The 19,378-nt window shown below is 36.5% G+C and overlaps 1 pseudogene; it reads left to right on the plus strand.

The window, feature by feature from the left end:
• Positions 1-2,190: 2,190 nt before the first annotated feature.
• LOC117435649 (asparagine synthetase [glutamine-hydrolyzing]-like) lies at positions 2,191-17,366 on the plus strand (annotated as a pseudogene).
• The last annotated feature ends 2,012 nt before the right edge of the window (positions 17,367-19,378 follow it).

Genomic DNA, 19,378 nt, shown 5'->3' on the forward strand with positions numbered 1-19,378 from the left:
AACAAATGTAAGTCGCCCTGGATAAGGGCGTCTGCTAAGAAATAAATAATAGTAATTATTGAAGTTTTAACATGTTCACTGAGTTGAAGAATTTCATATTAAAATATAAGAAATCAGGGCTGGATTTAGGTATCATGGGCCCCACGACCAGAACAGAACCCCCCCTTTCATTTTTTTCTCTTGGGGGCAACAATCGCTCCAATTCTCCGATCGCAGCAATCCCTAGCAGCACATTGGGCACCATTACCATTAGTATACAGTCAGCACTCACGTATCCGACCCTATAACATTTTGACTTCAGTGATGGTTAAGAGTGTAACGCTATCTGATTTTTTCAGTCTGGCCCGGTCTAACCCTTGTCCGTTTTTCAGGGAACACAAAAAAGATACAATGCCAAAAATACATAGCTGAAAGAACTGTGTTTTAAAATAAGTATGTTTCCATTTAGATGTACTGTAGTTAGTTTTGTTGGTACAGTACTATATTTTCAACAAAAGTATTTTAATTCAGAACGACGATATTCTGAAAATATCACTTGCCAAAAGAGACGACACGTGGACTATAATACAGTACATACTTTTAAATCCGGTACGTATTGTAGCAGTATGTAAAATTCCCCATTAACGACCCAACAGCAAAATTAAATCAAAATGTTACCCATGCACAGTATTCAAAATTGCAGAATACAGTGCTCGATAAGGCCCTAATGTCACAGTTCACTTGCAAATGAAAATGCTCAAAATCAGGTAAAGATCACAGATTTAAAAAAAAAATACATCACAGTATCTAAAACTGTTTAATGATTAACTGTTTTACTTTACAGTAGCTGGTCTCGTTCACTTTGTTGTTGCTGCATTTTCATCAGGTGAAACTGGACAATAAGAAAGACTGATTTGTGCATGCGAGATGAAGATAAAGTGCGTTTAATTTATTACATATATAATGGGAACTGATTTTATTTTTAATACATGGACGGTAAAATGCGACTGACGTGTATCTGGGTATCCTATATCCGAGTGGTGACTGTACAGTCACACAGTAAAGTGATCAATTTCCTTCAAGGAATGCATAGCTAGAAAAATACCTTTGAGCTCATTTTTTCATTGTCGGATAATATAATTTAATTAAGAAGTGGCCATGGTTTAACATTGCTAATTATAACTTTATTAAAGGCAGGCAGGGTGGAAATAAATAATTAAATACTTTGTGAAAGCCTGTCCTTGAGTGCGTATAGAAGAATGCAGTACTTTGCTTTCTTGTTCTCTACGTGTTTATGACTGGCAATATGATCTTTTAATGGTAATGACTTGTACATGATCAATTGAATGACAGAAAAACCTGGAGAATGGTGTCCCACCATCCTCAGAGATAATCAGATTTTTTTTTAGCTCTGTCTTTTACTGAAACACATTTTTTTTCTTCGTTGGTGCAGCCCTCCATGTTGAGTTTCTGCAGAGACACGTGAGTGAAGGCACATGATGAATTAACAACTTGAATGGGTGTAGTGCAAAAACAAAAAAAAAAACAACAAAAAAAAAATCGCACAAAACTGGAAATGCGAGGAGAAAAAAAAAATCCCCAAATGCCTAATACCGTTGTTTGCTTCGTGTCATCTTTATTTCCCATTGAAACGCATGGGTACTTAAGTTTCAAATAATTAAGCATTGTTCCAGTGGTTGTTGAATAAGTTCTGCATTATATATTTACATTGAACACACGATTCTTTAACTTTTTCGAAACAATTCCACACCTAGCTTCTTTTTTGAACGATCCGTGTAGTGTAGCTGGATTCTCCTTCTCGCACTATAGTATAATGCAATCAACCATAGAGTTATTTTCCCTCTGGCACTACGCAGCACGCAAACTAGTATTTAGTCACATTTTAAGGATGTATGTGAGACGTATTTATGTTGTTGTTTTTTACTCTAGTTTTAAACTACTTAAATATATACTAAATGTTGTAGTTTAAACTCTAACACATTTAAACTATTACATCCCTAGTCCAAGGCTTTATATATTGCAATTGTGTATGATTTTATGGCACCGTCATTTATTGCCTTAAATTTGCTAATGCCATTCTGTTTGTGTGTGTGTGTGTGTGTGTGTGTGTGTGTGTGTGTGTGTGTGTGTGTGTTCTGGGGTTAGTTGTTTACTATAGAATATTAACTACAACGAGCTAGCTGTAACAGATGCGATTTTCAAATGCTGTACATGTTGAAAATGATTGACAATAAATTCAAGGGAGTGTAATTTTATAATTTTTGTTTTCTTCACAGATAATTAAATTTCTGAGATCTGAATAATCTTGTGTGACCATGTGTGGGATTTGGGCCCTCTTTGGCTGTGATAAGAGGTTTGATGTCCAGTGCTTAAACGGTATGAAGATTGCACATAAGGGGCCTGATGCGTTTCGTTTTGGAAATGTCGATGGCTTTACCAAGTTCTGGTTTGGATTCCACCGACTCGCAATTATTGACCAGTTGTATGGCATGCAACCTTTGCGTCTAAAGAAATACCCTCATCTTTGGCTGTGTTATAATGGAGAAATTTATAACTTTCAGCGGGTAAGGAATTTGATTTGTCAATTCAAAATTATAGCATGTAAGAATTTATAAAGAAAAAACTCTTAATAACAACATTTACTTATAAGTAATATTGTTATGATAAAGACTAACCATTGTTTGAGTTTGAGGTAAAAAAACATCAATAAAAGTACATTTATTTCTTTAAATTAAATATCTCAATTTGAAGACAGTTTAATTAAAGGTTGAAATGTTATTGCATTGACGCCAACAAGCTATGAGAAAATAGTTTACAAGTTGCCTCTGCTACACCTGACTGCGGACTCGTACTCGAGTCACAGCCGCAGAAGACTGACTTGACTTGACCTTGTGTGACTTGGACTGGTACATTTGGGATTTGTGACTCGGGCATATTAACGACGAGTCCTTTTTTATTTTCTGTTATACAAGAAATTCTACCTTTCCAGTCTCGCTTCCCCTAAAACGTCCACCAAGAACTACGTCTTTCAGAATACAATGTCTTCAGTTACTAGGAAATCGCAGAGACCAGTTTTTTTCTCTTTTGCATTAAGTTTTATAAGAAATAACTAATGTCAGCATGGTTAACATGTAAATATTTATTTGGCTTTTAACAAGCCTTTCTCTTTACTACTTTAAACCGTGTTCTAAGTTTAATCACTGTAGAAATACTGTAGCCAGCACAGGGATTAACGGAGACAGGCAGACAATAGCTCTTTTAGGTCATGCAGCTTAATAAGCAGCTAACAGCACGTCAGCGCCCTCCTCGAACACACACACACACACACAGCCCTTCCCCACCCCAGAGCACTACTCTGCCTCTCAGGGTGACATTCACATATTTAACAAATAACACAGGAAGGGTAATAACAATTACAGGGAAATGCATGAAACAATACTGGAACTTTTACAGGGACAACAAATAAACACAACAACAATAATTCGGTTTCTCCCCTACCATAGTTCGTACTCCCAGCATCCTCTGCTGCACATTAACCAAATGTAGGGGACTGGCTCCGGGCACAGCGCCTTATTCGCCGACAGGTGGCAACGGCGAGTCAGTCCAGCCGTGCCCGTTACAATACATTTCTTAAGCTCTCTGAATCTCTGAAAACAAATAGAACATTGGTCACGTTTTGTAATTGAGAGTTTACTGAATAATCAGTAAAAGAATAATCATATAAGTTATAATCATACTTTGAGTTTCTTAATTCATATCAGAAAGTTGCTGTGTGATTAAACATTGTGTGCTTTGCTTCAAATCTTTCCCAACACACGTAATCACTGTTTGCAAGCAACGTCAATGAATTCACCTGTCAAATTCAGTGTAAAACTAGGCACTAAAGCCTCAAATCGAAACTTGCCTACCATCAAACATGCAGATATATCAGACTGATATGACAGAAGGACTGATTGATGACAAAAAACGACAGAATAACTTAACACTCATTTACCAAAATGAAAATAATTTATTATGGATGAGAGGAAAAACACACAACAATACGCTGTGCATAAATGCAGAGAAAGTACAACCCCGTAGAAAGCCTCCTTTCACCATCATTAAACTCCAAAAATCCTAATGGAATACAAGATAATACGAAGAATATAGCAACAGAATCTGAGAGAAAGCAAGCGAGCACAGAAAACAGGACACACTGGACAATGATAATAAAGATAGTCAAAAATAACGTCCAAGTCCATGAAGTAGAGGTCTTCACGGGTCTAAAATAATAAACCTGACCCGAAGAACGAGTCATCCACTTTATTCCTTTCCCCAGCTCTAGCAAATACTGGCTGCCCTATACAGTATTATAAAGCAATGTAAACCTAGAAATCTCCTGTCTGTGTGAACTTCATTTTTTGTTCAATTATGAACCTATACAAAGGGGAAATACATAACTACTGTAGAGTCAATTATCCGATCTTTGATAAACTGTATTGTCTAATAAACCGAATGCACCTGTAACCACATGATGAATTACGGTGGTGTTTTACGCACACAGCTTCTGCTATTAAAATGGCTACGAGATTTAGCTGCTAAAAAAAGGACCAGCAGACTGAGGCAAATGAAAGTTACAGAATTATTCAGACCACCAAAACCTTAGATGGAGTATTGTGTGCTTTTTTCGTCAGTAAGGGCTGGAGATCTTGTCTATGTTATTGAGCAGCAAATGCATATTATTACAATGCCTTAACAGCAAGTATCATCAAAGTAGAGAAACATTTTACTGAATTTTTGAAGTTCAGTGATTTCTAAAGTTCTGTAATGTGTCAAAGTTGTACTGAGTTGTATTCTTTGATTTTCATAGTTTGGTATATGGTACATTTAATTACAGTATTTCATTACTTTAACTGTAGATGTTAAAGTCTTACTGAATTTAATTAATTTAATGATTTGTAAAGCTTTGTAATTTTGTATGCTTAATATGATAGAATAGGTTACTAGCTATATATGATCAGTAGATACTTGTGTACTAAGTATTTGTGTGTGTGTGTGTGTGTGTGTGTGTGTGTGTAAACTTTATACATTATTAAAGGTACAGTAATTGTTATTAATAACTGCTGGTGTACCACAGGGATCAGTATTAGGTCATCTGCTATTCCTAATCTACATTAAAGATTTAGATTCTGGTATGGTAAGCAAACTTGTTAAATTTGCAGACAACATAAAAACAGGAGGAGTGGGAAACACTGTTGCAGCAGCAAAGGTCATTCAAAATGATCTAGGCAGCATTCAGAACTGGGCAGACACACGGCAAATTACATTTAATAGAGAAAAGTGTAAGGTACTGCACGCAGGCAATAAAAATGTGCATTATAAATATCATATGGGAGATACTGAAATTTAAGAAGAAATCTATCAAAAAGACCTAGGAGTTTATGTTGACTCAGAAATGTCTTCATCTAGACAATGTGGGGAAGCTATAAAAAAAAAGGCCAACAAGATGCTCGGATAAATTGTGAAAAGTGTTGAATTTAAATCAAGGGAAGTAATGTTAAAACTTTACAATACATTAGTAATACCTCATCTAGAATATTGTGTTCAGTTCTGGTCAACCTTGTTACAAAAAGGATATTGCTTCTCAAGAAAGAGTGCAAAGAAGAGCAACCAGAATTATCCCGGGTTTAAAAGGCATGTTGTATGCAGACAGGCTAAAATAATTGAATCTATTCAGTCTTGAACAAAGAAGACTACGCTGTGATCTGATTCAAGCATTCAAAATTCTAAAAGGTATTGACAATGTCGACCCAGGGGACTTTTTCAACCTGAAAAAAGAAACAAGGACCAGGGGTCACAAATGGAGATTAGATAAAGGGGCATTCAGAACAGAAAATAGGAGGCACTTTTTTACACAGAGAATTGTGAGGGTCTGGAACCAACTCCCCAGTAAATGTTGTTGAAGCTGACACCCTGGGATACTTCAAGAAGCTGCTTGATGAGATTCTGGGATCAATAAGCTACTAACAACCAAATGAGCAAGATGGGCCAAATGGCCTCCTCTCGTTTGGAAACTTTCTTATGTTCTATCAAAGTGAAAAACAACATCCACAAACTTGAAAATGAAGCTTATCTATAAGCTTCAGGAACATTCAAACAGTATTCTAATTCCAAAAGAAATGAAGATAATGACAGACGTTCAAAAGGCATGCGAATAGAATAATCTAGCCAGAAAAAAGAAATCAATTTTAAATTTTATTAGTTGTGCATTTTTCCAAAGGGATATCGTCCGTTAGGTAAACTGTTCCCCCACTACTACCACTAGTTTTAATGAAAATTTAAGTTTGTTTCAATGACTCAGACTCCTCGAGCCTCGAAGTCAAGGATTCGGGACTCAGACTTGGACTCACATGATAGTGACTCTGACTCGGACTCGATACTCTGGGCTTGGACTTGAGGTTTGAGGACTCGACTACAAGTCTGCCTTACATACAATTATTTTAATTAATTTAGAAACAACAGTGGTACAAAATGCATGCTATTGAAGGCTAATAAACATGTGAGGTAGCATATTTAACCAAGGTGACTTTTAAAATAAAAACGCTTACAGAAATACAACCCCTACTGTGTGCCCCATGCTTTCAGAGTTCTAGCATTAAGTCCAAGTATACAACATATACTTGTGTGATACAGTATTGATAGAGGCCAGGTGTTTTTGTATCCAAGACTTCGCAAATTACTGTTTCAGCTAAAGAGTACATGTTATAGGAGACCACATTGATCTGGAAAGGTTGCCTTTCAAAATAGTTATGCAGAGCACAGAAATCTCTCATTTTAATTTTTATTTTTTATAAAGGCTTTGTTGCCATGGCATACATTTGTCAATGTATTTATTCCAGTGTAATTAATTAAAGTTCTGTGAATGAAAAATATTTCCGTTTGATAGCTAATTGTAAGTCTCAAAGATGTTAAGTGTTTTGTTACTAGTTTTGTAACTAACAGTTTGCCATAAAGACCTTAAGATCTGGGTCATTGTGTCTATTGTATAATAAACTATTTGTTGTTCCATCCTTGTGCAGCCAATTTTTTATTTTTTTTTAATTATAGCTTGTCTTTGGAAACAGTCCAGAAAGGTTTCAAGAATAGCAAACCTTACTTAACTAACCAAACCAGTTTTATTGTTTTTTAATAATTAAGCACAAGTTCAAGTATTTTGTATCATTTTCCTTTTTTTAAGATGAAGAAGGAATTTGAATTTGATTTTCAAACCGAAGTCGATGGAGAGATTATTATCCATCTCTACCAGATGTGTGGAATAGAGCAAATGTCTCGCATGTTGGACGGGGTATTTGCCTTCATCATCCTGGACACAGCCAATCGGAAAGTGTTTTTGGGAAGAGATACTTACGGCGTCCACCCCATGTTTAAACTGCACACAGATGATGGCGTTCTCGCTGTGTGCTCTGAGGCAAAAGGTAAATGTTTTTGTTTTTTTCTTTGTTTTTAAATGCAAACAATTTGGTAAAACGTTATCTTAATGTAAATGATGCATTTGAAGAATGCAGTGTGGTGTGACGAGGATAAAGCTCTCTGTAAGAATCAAGCAATCAAATAATTTTGGGGTAAACTGACTGCATGTAATACAATACTGTATCAAGTGCAATGATGTATACAGCCAATAAAGCTGTTTTTGAATTTGATCACATCTCGCGTGATTAGGCATGTACACAGCATGTATACCGTATAATCCCTGTTCCACAGCGACTCCCAGTAGAAGAAAAGCAAGTCATGCAATTTGTGTGTCGACATGGCAGGTATTTTTTTTTTGTTCTCCTGTTAGTGAAATTTGTTTTAATAAAGTGAATACACATTAATTGAATACATACTGAGTACAGCACTGTTATTGTGTGATATGCATGTAGAGGAGGGGGATTGCTTAGCGGCGTGATGAGGAGGGGGCGGGGGATGTGGAGCATTGCATCTTCGCTTAGTGAAAAACTGAGATTTGCATCGCAGCTGAAAAAAAGCAAGCCACAGATGCTTAAATGCAGTGGTAGTCCTGACAATAAAATACTATACTGTAATGCCATTTTAATTCAAAGGCCATTACATGTAACACCGCAGGGCAGTTAAACTAGGCACCCTCATGAGACAATCACTTTTCAAGTATACTGTAGTAATGTAGGATTCTGCAGCCTTGAGTAAACATAATCGTGATCATATAACAAGTTGGTTATCCATGAGAACTTGTTTTGATGTATTGTCCTCAGTGACTGAGCACCATTGACATTTGCATACTGTATTTAAACTGATGATGCACGGAGGCACGCTTTTGCTTATTGTAATCATATCTGCTTTTAAGAACCAATCGCTTATAAGAATCAAATCTTCCGGGACTGATGTGATTCTAATAAACAGAGTGCATTGTATTTTGACTGGATACTTTTTATATCCTTAATGTGATGGATTTTAGCTCAGTTCGTAGACTACCATAAGGATCGGAATTTGTGTATATATTATATATGTATGTGTATAACAGGTTTATAATGTATATGCAGTCAAAAATGTTTAGCCAATAATACAGCACTGTCTTACGGAATGTTGGAATAAAAAAAAGATTTGTATTTAACGCTGTCAGTTTTGTTTTGTTTGACTTACTTTTTTTATTATATATTTTTTTGGTGGCCAAATGAGGCAGTCTGCACTTGCGGTTCTTCAACACAAACTAAAACTTTGTGTAAACCCAGTTTAAGAAAACTGAACAATATCAGTAGTTGTGTAAGGCCAAATTGGAACACAGACAAACATTTAAATATACCCTCCCGTATTTTAATTTGAATTACGTCATTTGTGTTTGGAAGGAGAATTTCTCTCCCTAAAAGAAAACTACATAGAAACCCAAATCACCCGAAAGGTACTAAGATGACACTTGTTTTTATTTTTCCATGGAGACCCCGCTAATTAAGACTTTAATTCTGCTCTCTTTCTAGGGCTTGTTAATGTTGTTCATTCAATGACTACGACCCCTCGAATAACCCTGTTTCCCCTGGGCCACTATGAAGTGTTTGATTTAAAAGAGAACCAGAAAGTGGAATCTGTGGAGCTGTCCAGATTTCATAGCTGTAAAGACGTACCACTGCATACCGTGTATGATGGCTTACCCCAGCTTCCAACAGGTATTCATTAGTAATGTTGATATATGGTAATGGTAACAATACATCTCCTTCATTTAGTTACAAGTACCTTACCTGAATTAGGGTTTTACCAGAATCATTTAACTTTCCTCTAAAACCATTTATTTAAGCAATGGAAATTACTCTAGATACTATAGTTGAATGATCAGATAGCTGAAGTCATTTTAGCTGCATGGTAATTTAACACTTTTTTTATGTAAATATGCAACATTATAAACAAAGTGTGAATTTCCATTATGAATATAAAGACACATCACATCAGAATGCACTTATCTGTATTGATATGTTTGTTTTTTCTCCTTTTAATACAAATAATTTGGCAAACCAATATCTTCAATGCACTAAAATAAAAGGCACATGCTTTAAGTTCAAGTTCTTATTATTTTTTTATATGTAGGTTTTCAACTGGAGACTGTTACAAACAATATCCTTATCCTGTTCGAAAATGCAGTAAGAAAGCGCTTGATGGCGCATAGGAGAATCGGCTGTCTTTTGTCAGGTATAACTTTTTGGAAACCTATAATAAATATTTTAACAGAATTTTCTTATCTGCTTTTGTTAGTTTTTCAAATGCTTCTACAGGTGGAATATATGGTCTGTATGCCCTTTTATGTGAAACCTGTTGGTGAGTAACGCTTGTTTTCTAAGGCAGCGTGATCATTGCACAATTGTACCGTAACTTATGCCTGCCAATGTAAATTATCAGATTACACCCTACACACCCACTCGGTTGCTCTGCTCCTCCATTCTCTAACTACTTTTCAATTTCTAAGTGTGCATTGTTAACATATAACATTGTTGATTATGAATTGGAAAGCCAGTTCCTTTTTAATACAAGCTTGAGGTAAATGTGAGACGGATCGGCTGTGAATCTCCGAGAATTAATCAGGATGGGAAAACATTTTACCCCCAATTTGCTCCCCAATTTAGAGTGTCCAATTATTTTTTCCTCAACGCAGTGATTCCCCACACAGCTCAGGAGAACTGAAGGTTCAGTGGGTATCCTCCGATCCCACGACCAAGCCAGCTTCCTCTTTTACACCCAGGATCTCGAGAATGGATGTCGGTGAGCTACCTTCTTCTGTCTGGAGGACAAAGGCCAGCCCTACAGGTGTCCACCTGAGCTCACTAGGTGCCTGGCCAGCAGGAATCGCTGTAGCGCAGTGAGGAGAAACAGTCCCTGCTGGTTTTGCCTTCCTAATCCACTGGAGCGCCAGAGCCAATGCAACGCTTCCTTCTGAATTCCCAGCGAAGACCGGTAACTTAGCACAGCCAGGACGCGAACCCGTGCTTCCCTGATTGTATTACTCGCCCTGCACACCACGTGTGCTGTGCTTTTAGCAAGTGAGTTCATTGTCTTACACTGTATTTGGTGTATGTTGCCCGATGTGTTATTTACCATTGTTTATATACCAAATGTGTGTTACCAGAGCAATCCCTGACACCATCGCTGCCTGAGTTGTGGGCCCCTACCACTGCAACTGAGCCGGTGCAACGTTTACAATCCCTCTGTCTCTCTCTGTCTCACACAGTGGATTCCCACCCATTTTACAACTACTACACAGCACCTGGATTCAGTGTCTGAGTTGTTATTTCCAGCTTGGTAGCTTTACTGATGCATTCTTCCTTTCTTAAAAATCATGCTAATGAAGACTCATCTGTCCCACAGTTCTCACTTGACACATTTTACCATTCTTAAGAGCCCTTGCATTTTAAACATAAACAACAATAATCCTTCTTGTTGCACTGATTTTAATTCAGAACTGCATGATAAAGATACGATTTTGTTGATCAAATGAACATCTTAGTGTTGTATAATTTACAAACTAATGCATAGGTGCTGTACAAATATAATACTCAAATTCAACTCAATAATCTTGTTAAGTAAGCAGTTAAAATTAGAAAGCAAACCAAATGTATGTTCTTACTGAAACTAGAAAAAGTGTTTAAAAAAAACACTCATTCAAAACATGCATGACAAGATTTGTTTTTTATGTTATTGAAAAAGTGACAATTATTGTGGTGATAATAAATACATAAAAATATTTCTTACATTTCTTGCAACATACAACATACCTGTGATCAGATTATGATAGAACAGTGAAGAACACTGAAATTTCTTTCTTTTTTTTAACAATAGGGGGCTTAGGCTCTAGCCTTGTTGCTGCACTTCTGCTGAAACTTTCTCATGAAAATAATATCCACTATCCAGTCCAGACATTTGCAATAGGAACAGCAGACAGTCCTGACGTATGTGCGGCTCGAAAGGTCAGTTGGATTTCAAATGGATAAGTAACAAACTTTGGGAGTCTCACCTAAAATTAAACATTTGTGTTCTATTTTTACAATTTAGGTTCCAGATGTCAGATGTCTCTGACTTTGTTTTAGAGCTGTTCTTTATCTGTTTACCACACTTCTAGAGAATAATTACACCATGCATTAGTCAGGCGATGTTTATACTACTTGGTTTGCCAACTTCAGGCATGACCAAACTCAGTGTGATGCTATTCATCCATAAATGTAAACACTAATCATATGATATTATGTGGTAGAAAATTATTGATTTATATTAGTCAAAATTTCAATGGTACTTTTTGGTACTATTGGTGCAAATCCGACTCACTACTTCATTTGGCCACGCAACCTAAAGCAAATGTTCCAGAATGCTGTATGTTGAGCATTGTATTTTAAACATTGTATTTTTGTGGATCCTGAATTAACAAACGAAGAAAAAAGATTAAGGACAATAACATCCACCAGATCCTTTCCAAACTAAACAGGGTGAGCTTTGGGAGATGCATTCAAAACAGATCTGTACATCCTGTCACCTGCTTTGCATGTGGAGATGAATTCCGTTGTGTCTTTAATGCTTGTAAGACCTTAGGGTTTCAAGCTTGCAATAGGGTTTCAAGCTTGCAATAGGATTGCATGGTGTACTTTAATGAGGACACTCCCAGTTTTTCAGAAGTTAAACACAAATTATCATTAAGCAGAAGACAAAACTAAAACATTGAAGAGACTTTGCACTATTCACACAAAAATGGCAACCACAAAAAAACATGGTTATGCTTTTTATAATAAATTGATACTTCAATAATAAAATAAGACTTGGCGATAACAGCTCTTGGTGAAGAATGTGTTGGCAGGAACGCTTTTATGAAAAGCAAAAAACTTTTTTGACTAAACAGGATTTTAGTTAATACGCCATATATAAAACATTCTATAAAGTGACGGTGTCTTACAGTACATAAAAAAAAATAATTTATTGTAATGTATTCAAAAAGCTGCCATGTAAGCCCAACCGTAGTTGTTTTCTGTATTTATGTTATGCATTTTGTAATATAGGTAAATAGTAACTACAGTACAGTGAGATTATTGAACTTCAATATCATTTTCTAAATTAAATATTTAGCATGTAGTTTGCAAATATCTATATGAGATCTATTTGATGTAAAGCAATCATTTTATTTGTTATGTATTGTAAAAAGGATTTGGTAAAATTTGCAAGTTGCAAAATGGAAAAAAGTTCTGGAAACGTGCACCTTTCATTCGTTTTGTCATTTACGCCAGCTGAGCCGGTATTTACACCTTCCACATTCATCACCTTTTGCAGATAGCTGTGCAGTAGTTGTATATTTATTGTTGTCTGTTACAGGTTGCAGCTCACATTGGCAGCGAGCATTATGAAGTGCTTTTTACACCTGAAGAAGGCATTAAGGCCATAGAAGAGGTCATTTTTTCTTTAGAGACTTACGGCATCACAACTGTGAGAGCATCTGTTGGTAAGTTGTTTATTTAAATTAGGCTATGTGAGAATACATTATTTAGATTTTTTGTGGAGGAAGTTGCTTTACTGACATATTTCTAAACACCACTTCTTAACTTCTAACGGTTATCTACAACTGTTTGTTCTCGTCAGCCATGTATCTGGTGTCCAAGTACATTAAAGAGAAAACTGATTCTGTGGTTATTTTCTCTGGGGAAGGCTCAGACGAGCTCACACAGGGTTATATTTATTTCCACAAAGAAAGTAATGTGACATTTTTATTACCCCAAAATACCTTCAGTATACATTGACAAATGCTAGATTCTAAAAGCTAGTTACTCTTGGCTTTAGGGCACTATTTTTCTGAAAGGAAAAAACATTATATTATAATTCTAAAAGGAAGAGAAACTACCTAGGGATGTTTAAAAGCCTCAAAGTATATGTTTCAGATGTTTATTTCTTGTTTGGTAACTATACTGGGGGTGATTTTCCTTTACTGAAAAACAAATAAATAGCAAATGCTGATTTGAAGTAAAGAACTTTGAGAATCTAGCCCATTGTCTTGTATCCTTGGTCTCCAGAGAAGCCATTTTGATTTGATTGATGTTTTCCCAGGCACCATCTCCCAAAGAAGCTGCAGAGGACAGCTAGCGCCTTCTTAACGAGCTGTACTTGTTTGATGTCCTCCGTGCAGACAGAACCACAGCTGCTCATGGGTATGATGTTTGTCAAATTAACCGAACCAGATCTATTGTTTACTAACAGATGCTGTCTCAATCATGGAGCCTGAATGGCTTCAGATTCAGAATTAATTTTAGGATTATTTGTCGCACAATTTTGAACATTATTATTATTATTATTATTATTATTATTATTATTATTATTATTATTATTAATAAATATGTTTTTTAATGCTTGTTTCTCATGGCAGACTTGAACTGAGGGTGCCATTTTTGGATCATCGATTTACTGCATATTACCTGTCATTGCCTGAAGAGCTGAGGGTCCCAAAGGTATTACTTTTATTTTTTCTAAAAACATAAAAGTATTTTACATTAATTATTTACTTGATACAAAAAATATTTTTATTTTAAACAGAATGGGATTGAAAAGCACCTTCTGAGGGAAGCTTTTCAAGACACTAACCTCCTTCCTCAAGAGATTCTGTGGCGAAGGAAGGAAGCGTTCAGTGACGGTGTCTGTTCAGATAAGAAGTCTTGGTATTCTATGTTACAGGAGCACATTGAATCTCAGGTATGATCCAAACCAACATTCTCCATATCATGGGTGTGATTCAATATCTGGTAACAATTGTCAATTACATCTCCCTTAATGAAATTAGGAAGCTAAAAATCTTGCAAACATAAATTTGAGTTGAAGTACAAAAATATCTCCGCCAATATTAACACTGAGGTCCTCCCACATATGTCCGGTGATTAACTATAAGGAGTAAACACACATGGTTTATAATGACTTTAATATACCTAATGTATGTTGTCAGAACACTTAATACACTTTTAACACAATTCTAACAATTCTGTTCATTCCATATTTATATTTGCTTGATTTTTTTTGAGGATGCAACATTGACAAGTGATAATTGCAAAGCATATGACATGGTTTGTTTAGATTTCCAGAAAGCTTTTGACAAAGTCCCCCATAAAAGATTAATTCTCAAACTGAATGCCGTAGGGATCCAAGGAAATGCATGCACATGGATTGCACATGGTTAACATGTAGAAAACAAAGTACTGATTAGAGGAGAAACCTCAAAATAGAGCAAGGTAACCATTGGAGTACCACAGGGATCAGTATTAGGTCCTCTGCGCTTCCTTATCTACATCAATGACTTAGATTCTGGCATAGTAAGCAAACTTGTTAAATTTGCAGATAACACAAAAATAGGAGGAGTGGCAAACACTGTTGCAGCAGCAAAGGTCATTCAAAATGATCTAGACAGCATTCAGAACTGGGCAGACACATGGCGAATGACATTTGAATATAGAAAAGTTTAAAGTACTGCACACAGGCAGTAAAATGTGCATTCATATGGGAGATACTGAAATTGAAGAAGGAATCTATGAAAAAGATCTAGCAGTTTATGTTGACTCAGAAATGTCTTCATCTAGACAAAGTGGGGAAGCTATAAAAAAGCCAACAAAATGCTTGGATATATAGTGAAAAGTGTTGAATTTAAAACAAGGGAAGTAATGTTAAAACTTTACAATGCATTAGTAAGACCTCATCTAGAATATTGTGTTCAGTTCTGGTCACCTCGCTACAAAAAGGATATTGCTTCTCCAGAAAGAGTGCAAAGAAGAGCGGCCAGAATTATTCCGGGTTTAAAAGGCATGTCGTATGCAGACAGGCTAAAAGAATTGAATCTAGTCAGTCTTGAACAAAGAAGACTACGCTGTGATCTGATTCAAGCATTCAAAATTCTAAAAGGTATTGACAGTGTCGACCCAGGGGACTTTTTCGACCTGAAAAAAGAAACAAGGACCAGGGTTCACAAATGGAGATTAGATAAAGGGGTATTCAGAACAGAAAATAGGAGGCACTTTTTTACACAGAATTGTGGGAGTCTGGAACCAACTCCCCAGTAATGTTGTTTAAGCTGCACGGTTTGAATTTCATTTTTGTGTGCTGGGGGGATTTCCTCTCTATGCTGCAGCCAATGGGGGGGATTCCAAAATTTGGTGTTGCTTTAAAATAAGCTGCTTTCAGGAGACCTAACAGCTGTTCATCACTGTGAGACAGAGCACTCTCCAGTGCTTGACGTGGAGTTTCTACTTCGCATTTCTTTTTTTAAAGCTGCGTTGTGTGTACTGCCACTAGAATGTCTCAATAATGTAGACGTTTTGTAACAATGGCTAGTAAACTTTACAGTTGCATAGAGACTGCAGAGTGAAAAGCTCATTTCACCATTATTAAACTCCAGCCATGGGTAAATCGTCAGCCAGTTTGGCTGAAATGTATCTTTTTTGCCTTTCCCTTCACTGCTATCCTTTGTACATTCTGCACCGTTTCATTTAACGGCTTGCCTGTGCACGGTGCATTTCTTTAACTAGCGCTCCATTTCTTTTTTTTATTTTTATTTTTTTTAAAGTGAAAGTCACCGCTTGCAAAGCAACACCTAGATAGATTTAATATTCAAAACTGTTTACTTACTGCAGGGTACTGAGTTTCTATAATGTTTAAAGATGGTGGCCGAGAATCACGTACGAGAGAATAAAGTCTCACGGCATTTAAAACATCCAGCACTACTTTTATCCAGCACTACTTAGAATGCGGCTCATAGTGCTTTCGTCACTGACACCCACTTCCTTAGAGATTGTTGTAGCGTTTTAAATTGGGCCGAATGGCCTCCTCTCATTTAGTAAGCTTTCTTCTGTCATTTCTGTATCTTGCCCACTGATAAGCATTATTTTGGGACTTTTGCATCTATCACACTGTACATATGATGGTTTTCAGCTGTCATTATCTATCAATAACATGTTAAAAAGGCATGCTGTACAGGAAACCAATAAATATGTTATTTTTCACAAATTCACAGCTTTAAAACAACAGGGTTACAAATAAATCCCAAGAAATTCAAATGCTAAAGGACTGATCTTGAAACAATGTATCTTATTAGATGCAGCTTTACCTCCTTTATCACTTTTCTTTTGTTTCTAAAGGTAAATGATGTCCAAATTGAAGAGGCAGCAGAGAGATTTCCATTCAATGAGCCAAAAACAAAAGAAGGATATTTCTACCGGCAGGTGTTTGAAAAGTTTTACCCTGGCAGAGAAAAGTGGCTGACTCATTATTGGATGCCCAAATGGGTCAATGCCACGGATCCTTCTGCACGCACACTGCCAATTTACAAACTGGAAAATTAGGCACATAATGATTGGGTGCTCTAAATCATCATATAAAGTGGGCAGCTTTATGTGATGATCTATCTTCATAAAAGGCAAAAAGTAACCAATTTAGCTTTAAATTATATTTTCATAGTTTTTTTTTTCTTATGATGTTTACAGTTTCTGAATCATTCTTATGGCAATTATTAAAATGTGTCAGTGTTTTTGGGTGCTTTGGCAAGAATTCAGAAGCAGTTCTAGAATTCTAGATTCCAGCCATAAAAATATGTAAGACAGGCTAGATACCTTTATGTTAGTAACTGCAAGCACTAGTAACAAGCACCTGCTGTGGAATTTCGCTTCTGTTCGGCCCTAAGCACTATAAAGACACCATGAATCTGATCTGGCCTTTACTACTTGGCAACTAGTCTTTGTCTATGACAACTAGAGCCAGTATTTGAGTAACTGAAATGTGAACCACTCCGTATGATTGCAAACACCATAAGAAGGTAGGAAAAGGCAAAATATGTGCTTTTTCTTTAATGCAGTAGTTATGTTCGTGATGACACAATAAAACCTGAACTGCCCCAATCAAAGTTGCATTTATTTAATGATAACATATCTATAACACAGTGATGATTAAAGAGTTCTGCAAATCGCAGCACTCTAACATAAGCATTTTAACCATTTACAATAAGAGGTGCTGCAACAATTTTTCTCTTTTTGTTAGGTGAGCAGAAATTGATGAATTTGGTATGAAAAATGACATGATGTGTTCTGTGGTATATAATCAATCAATCAATACTTTATTTATGACTGCCTTTCATACAAATAGTATATCAAAGTGGTGTACAGGACAAAACAGAAGAAAAACAAAATGCAATTCATGTGTATAGAAATAAAAGAAAAACAATTTAGAATTCAGTTTAAAAAAGCAAATCTAAAAAAAATAAGCTCAGTTTTGACTTAGTCATCATCTGATGTAGCACTTCTGATATAAGGTGGCAGTGCATTCCACAATCTGGGAGCACAGGGACTAAAAGCTCTGTTTGTGAACACGTAGGCCTGCATCAGCTGATCTTAAATCATGAGAAGGTATATATGTGACTAGGAGCGCCTTTATATAATCTGGTGCCTACCTTTAAGTGCTTTATAACTCAGTTGATTTTGCAGTGAAGCCAGCACAGGAGTTATATGGGCTCTTTTTTTTTCATTCTGCTGAGAAACCTAGCAGCATTCTGTATAAGAGCCGGAAGCTCAGCGAATAGAGCATTACAATAGTCAAGTCGTGAAAACACAAAAGCATGAATTAGTTTCTCAGCATCAAATATTGACAGAAATTACCACACTTTTGCAATGTTTCGGAAATGGTAAAAAGAGATTTTAGTGACATTGTGAATATGTGATAAATCGGAGTCAAGAAGACCCCTAGATTTTTCACTTCTGTTTTTGTTTTTGGTCAAATTGCCCAGATCTATTTTTTAGAAGTTTTGTTGCTTCTAGTTGCTGCTGAGAACCGAAGGCCTTGTACACACACACACACACACACACACTGTAGTTAGCACGACAACCGTATTATCAAACTGCACTCGCTGCAGGTGTTTGTTTTACACACACGCCTTTCATTACTGAAGTGAGTGCACTCTCTGTTTAAACAAACCACTGAACTCGGAGCAGCATTACACGACATTCGGTAGGTTTGTGTGGTGGCAGCATGGAGACTGTGTTTTTGTTTATGCTTTTGGAAGAAAGTACCGTATGTAATCGATCGAGAGCTCATCAAACGCAGATATGCTCTTTTCTGCAAAACCAGTGGAGATGCCGTTTTGCTTTTTCTGCACTGCTGAATACATTTATAAATACACTGCTAAATGCAAAATATATGTTTGCTGACATCTACTTTAGCCTGGACCCCTTCCTCAGACCAAACATTTATACATTTTTTGGTCTCTTTGGACCAAGTGAGTCCACGGTCGGTAGCCATGTTTATCACACAGGAATATCTGATAAATGATGACATCATTCCGCAGAAATCCACCAAGCACCTACTGTGGTTTTTTTTAGTTCAGTTTTAATACACACACAGCTGCTGCGCATTAACTAACCAAACTGAATTAATAACCGAAGTCGCTACTTGTTCCGAACAGGATTAAATAGTACAGTTGTTGCTGCCTTTTGCAACCAAACTGTGTGTACTTAAACCGTATTAAGAGCAAAAGGTGAACTCGCAACTGCATTTAGGCTGTGTTTATCGGAGGCCTAACAGAACATGTTTCTTATCAGTTTAACTGCAAAACATTTTGGAACATCCACCTCTTCACATCAGCTAAGGCTGATACAGCCCCGGGATCATCAGATTTTACAGACATGTAGAGCTGTGTGTCATTGGCATAGCAGTGAAAGTTAACACCATTTTTATGGATTATTTCACCCAGTGGTAACATGTACAAAGAGAAAAGAATGGGTCCCAGTATAGAGCCTTGGGGAATGCCACAGGCAACCGGTTAAAATCCAGTCTCCTAATGAAACAAATTGCTGAGATATGACTTGACAATACCGGACAAGCCAACCCAACTTCTGAGACGATAAATTAA

This window comes from Acipenser ruthenus, chromosome 3 (genome assembly GCF_902713425.1).
Source record: "Acipenser ruthenus chromosome 3, fAciRut3.2 maternal haplotype, whole genome shotgun sequence".
Taxonomy (NCBI): domain Eukaryota; kingdom Metazoa; phylum Chordata; class Actinopteri; order Acipenseriformes; family Acipenseridae; genus Acipenser; species Acipenser ruthenus.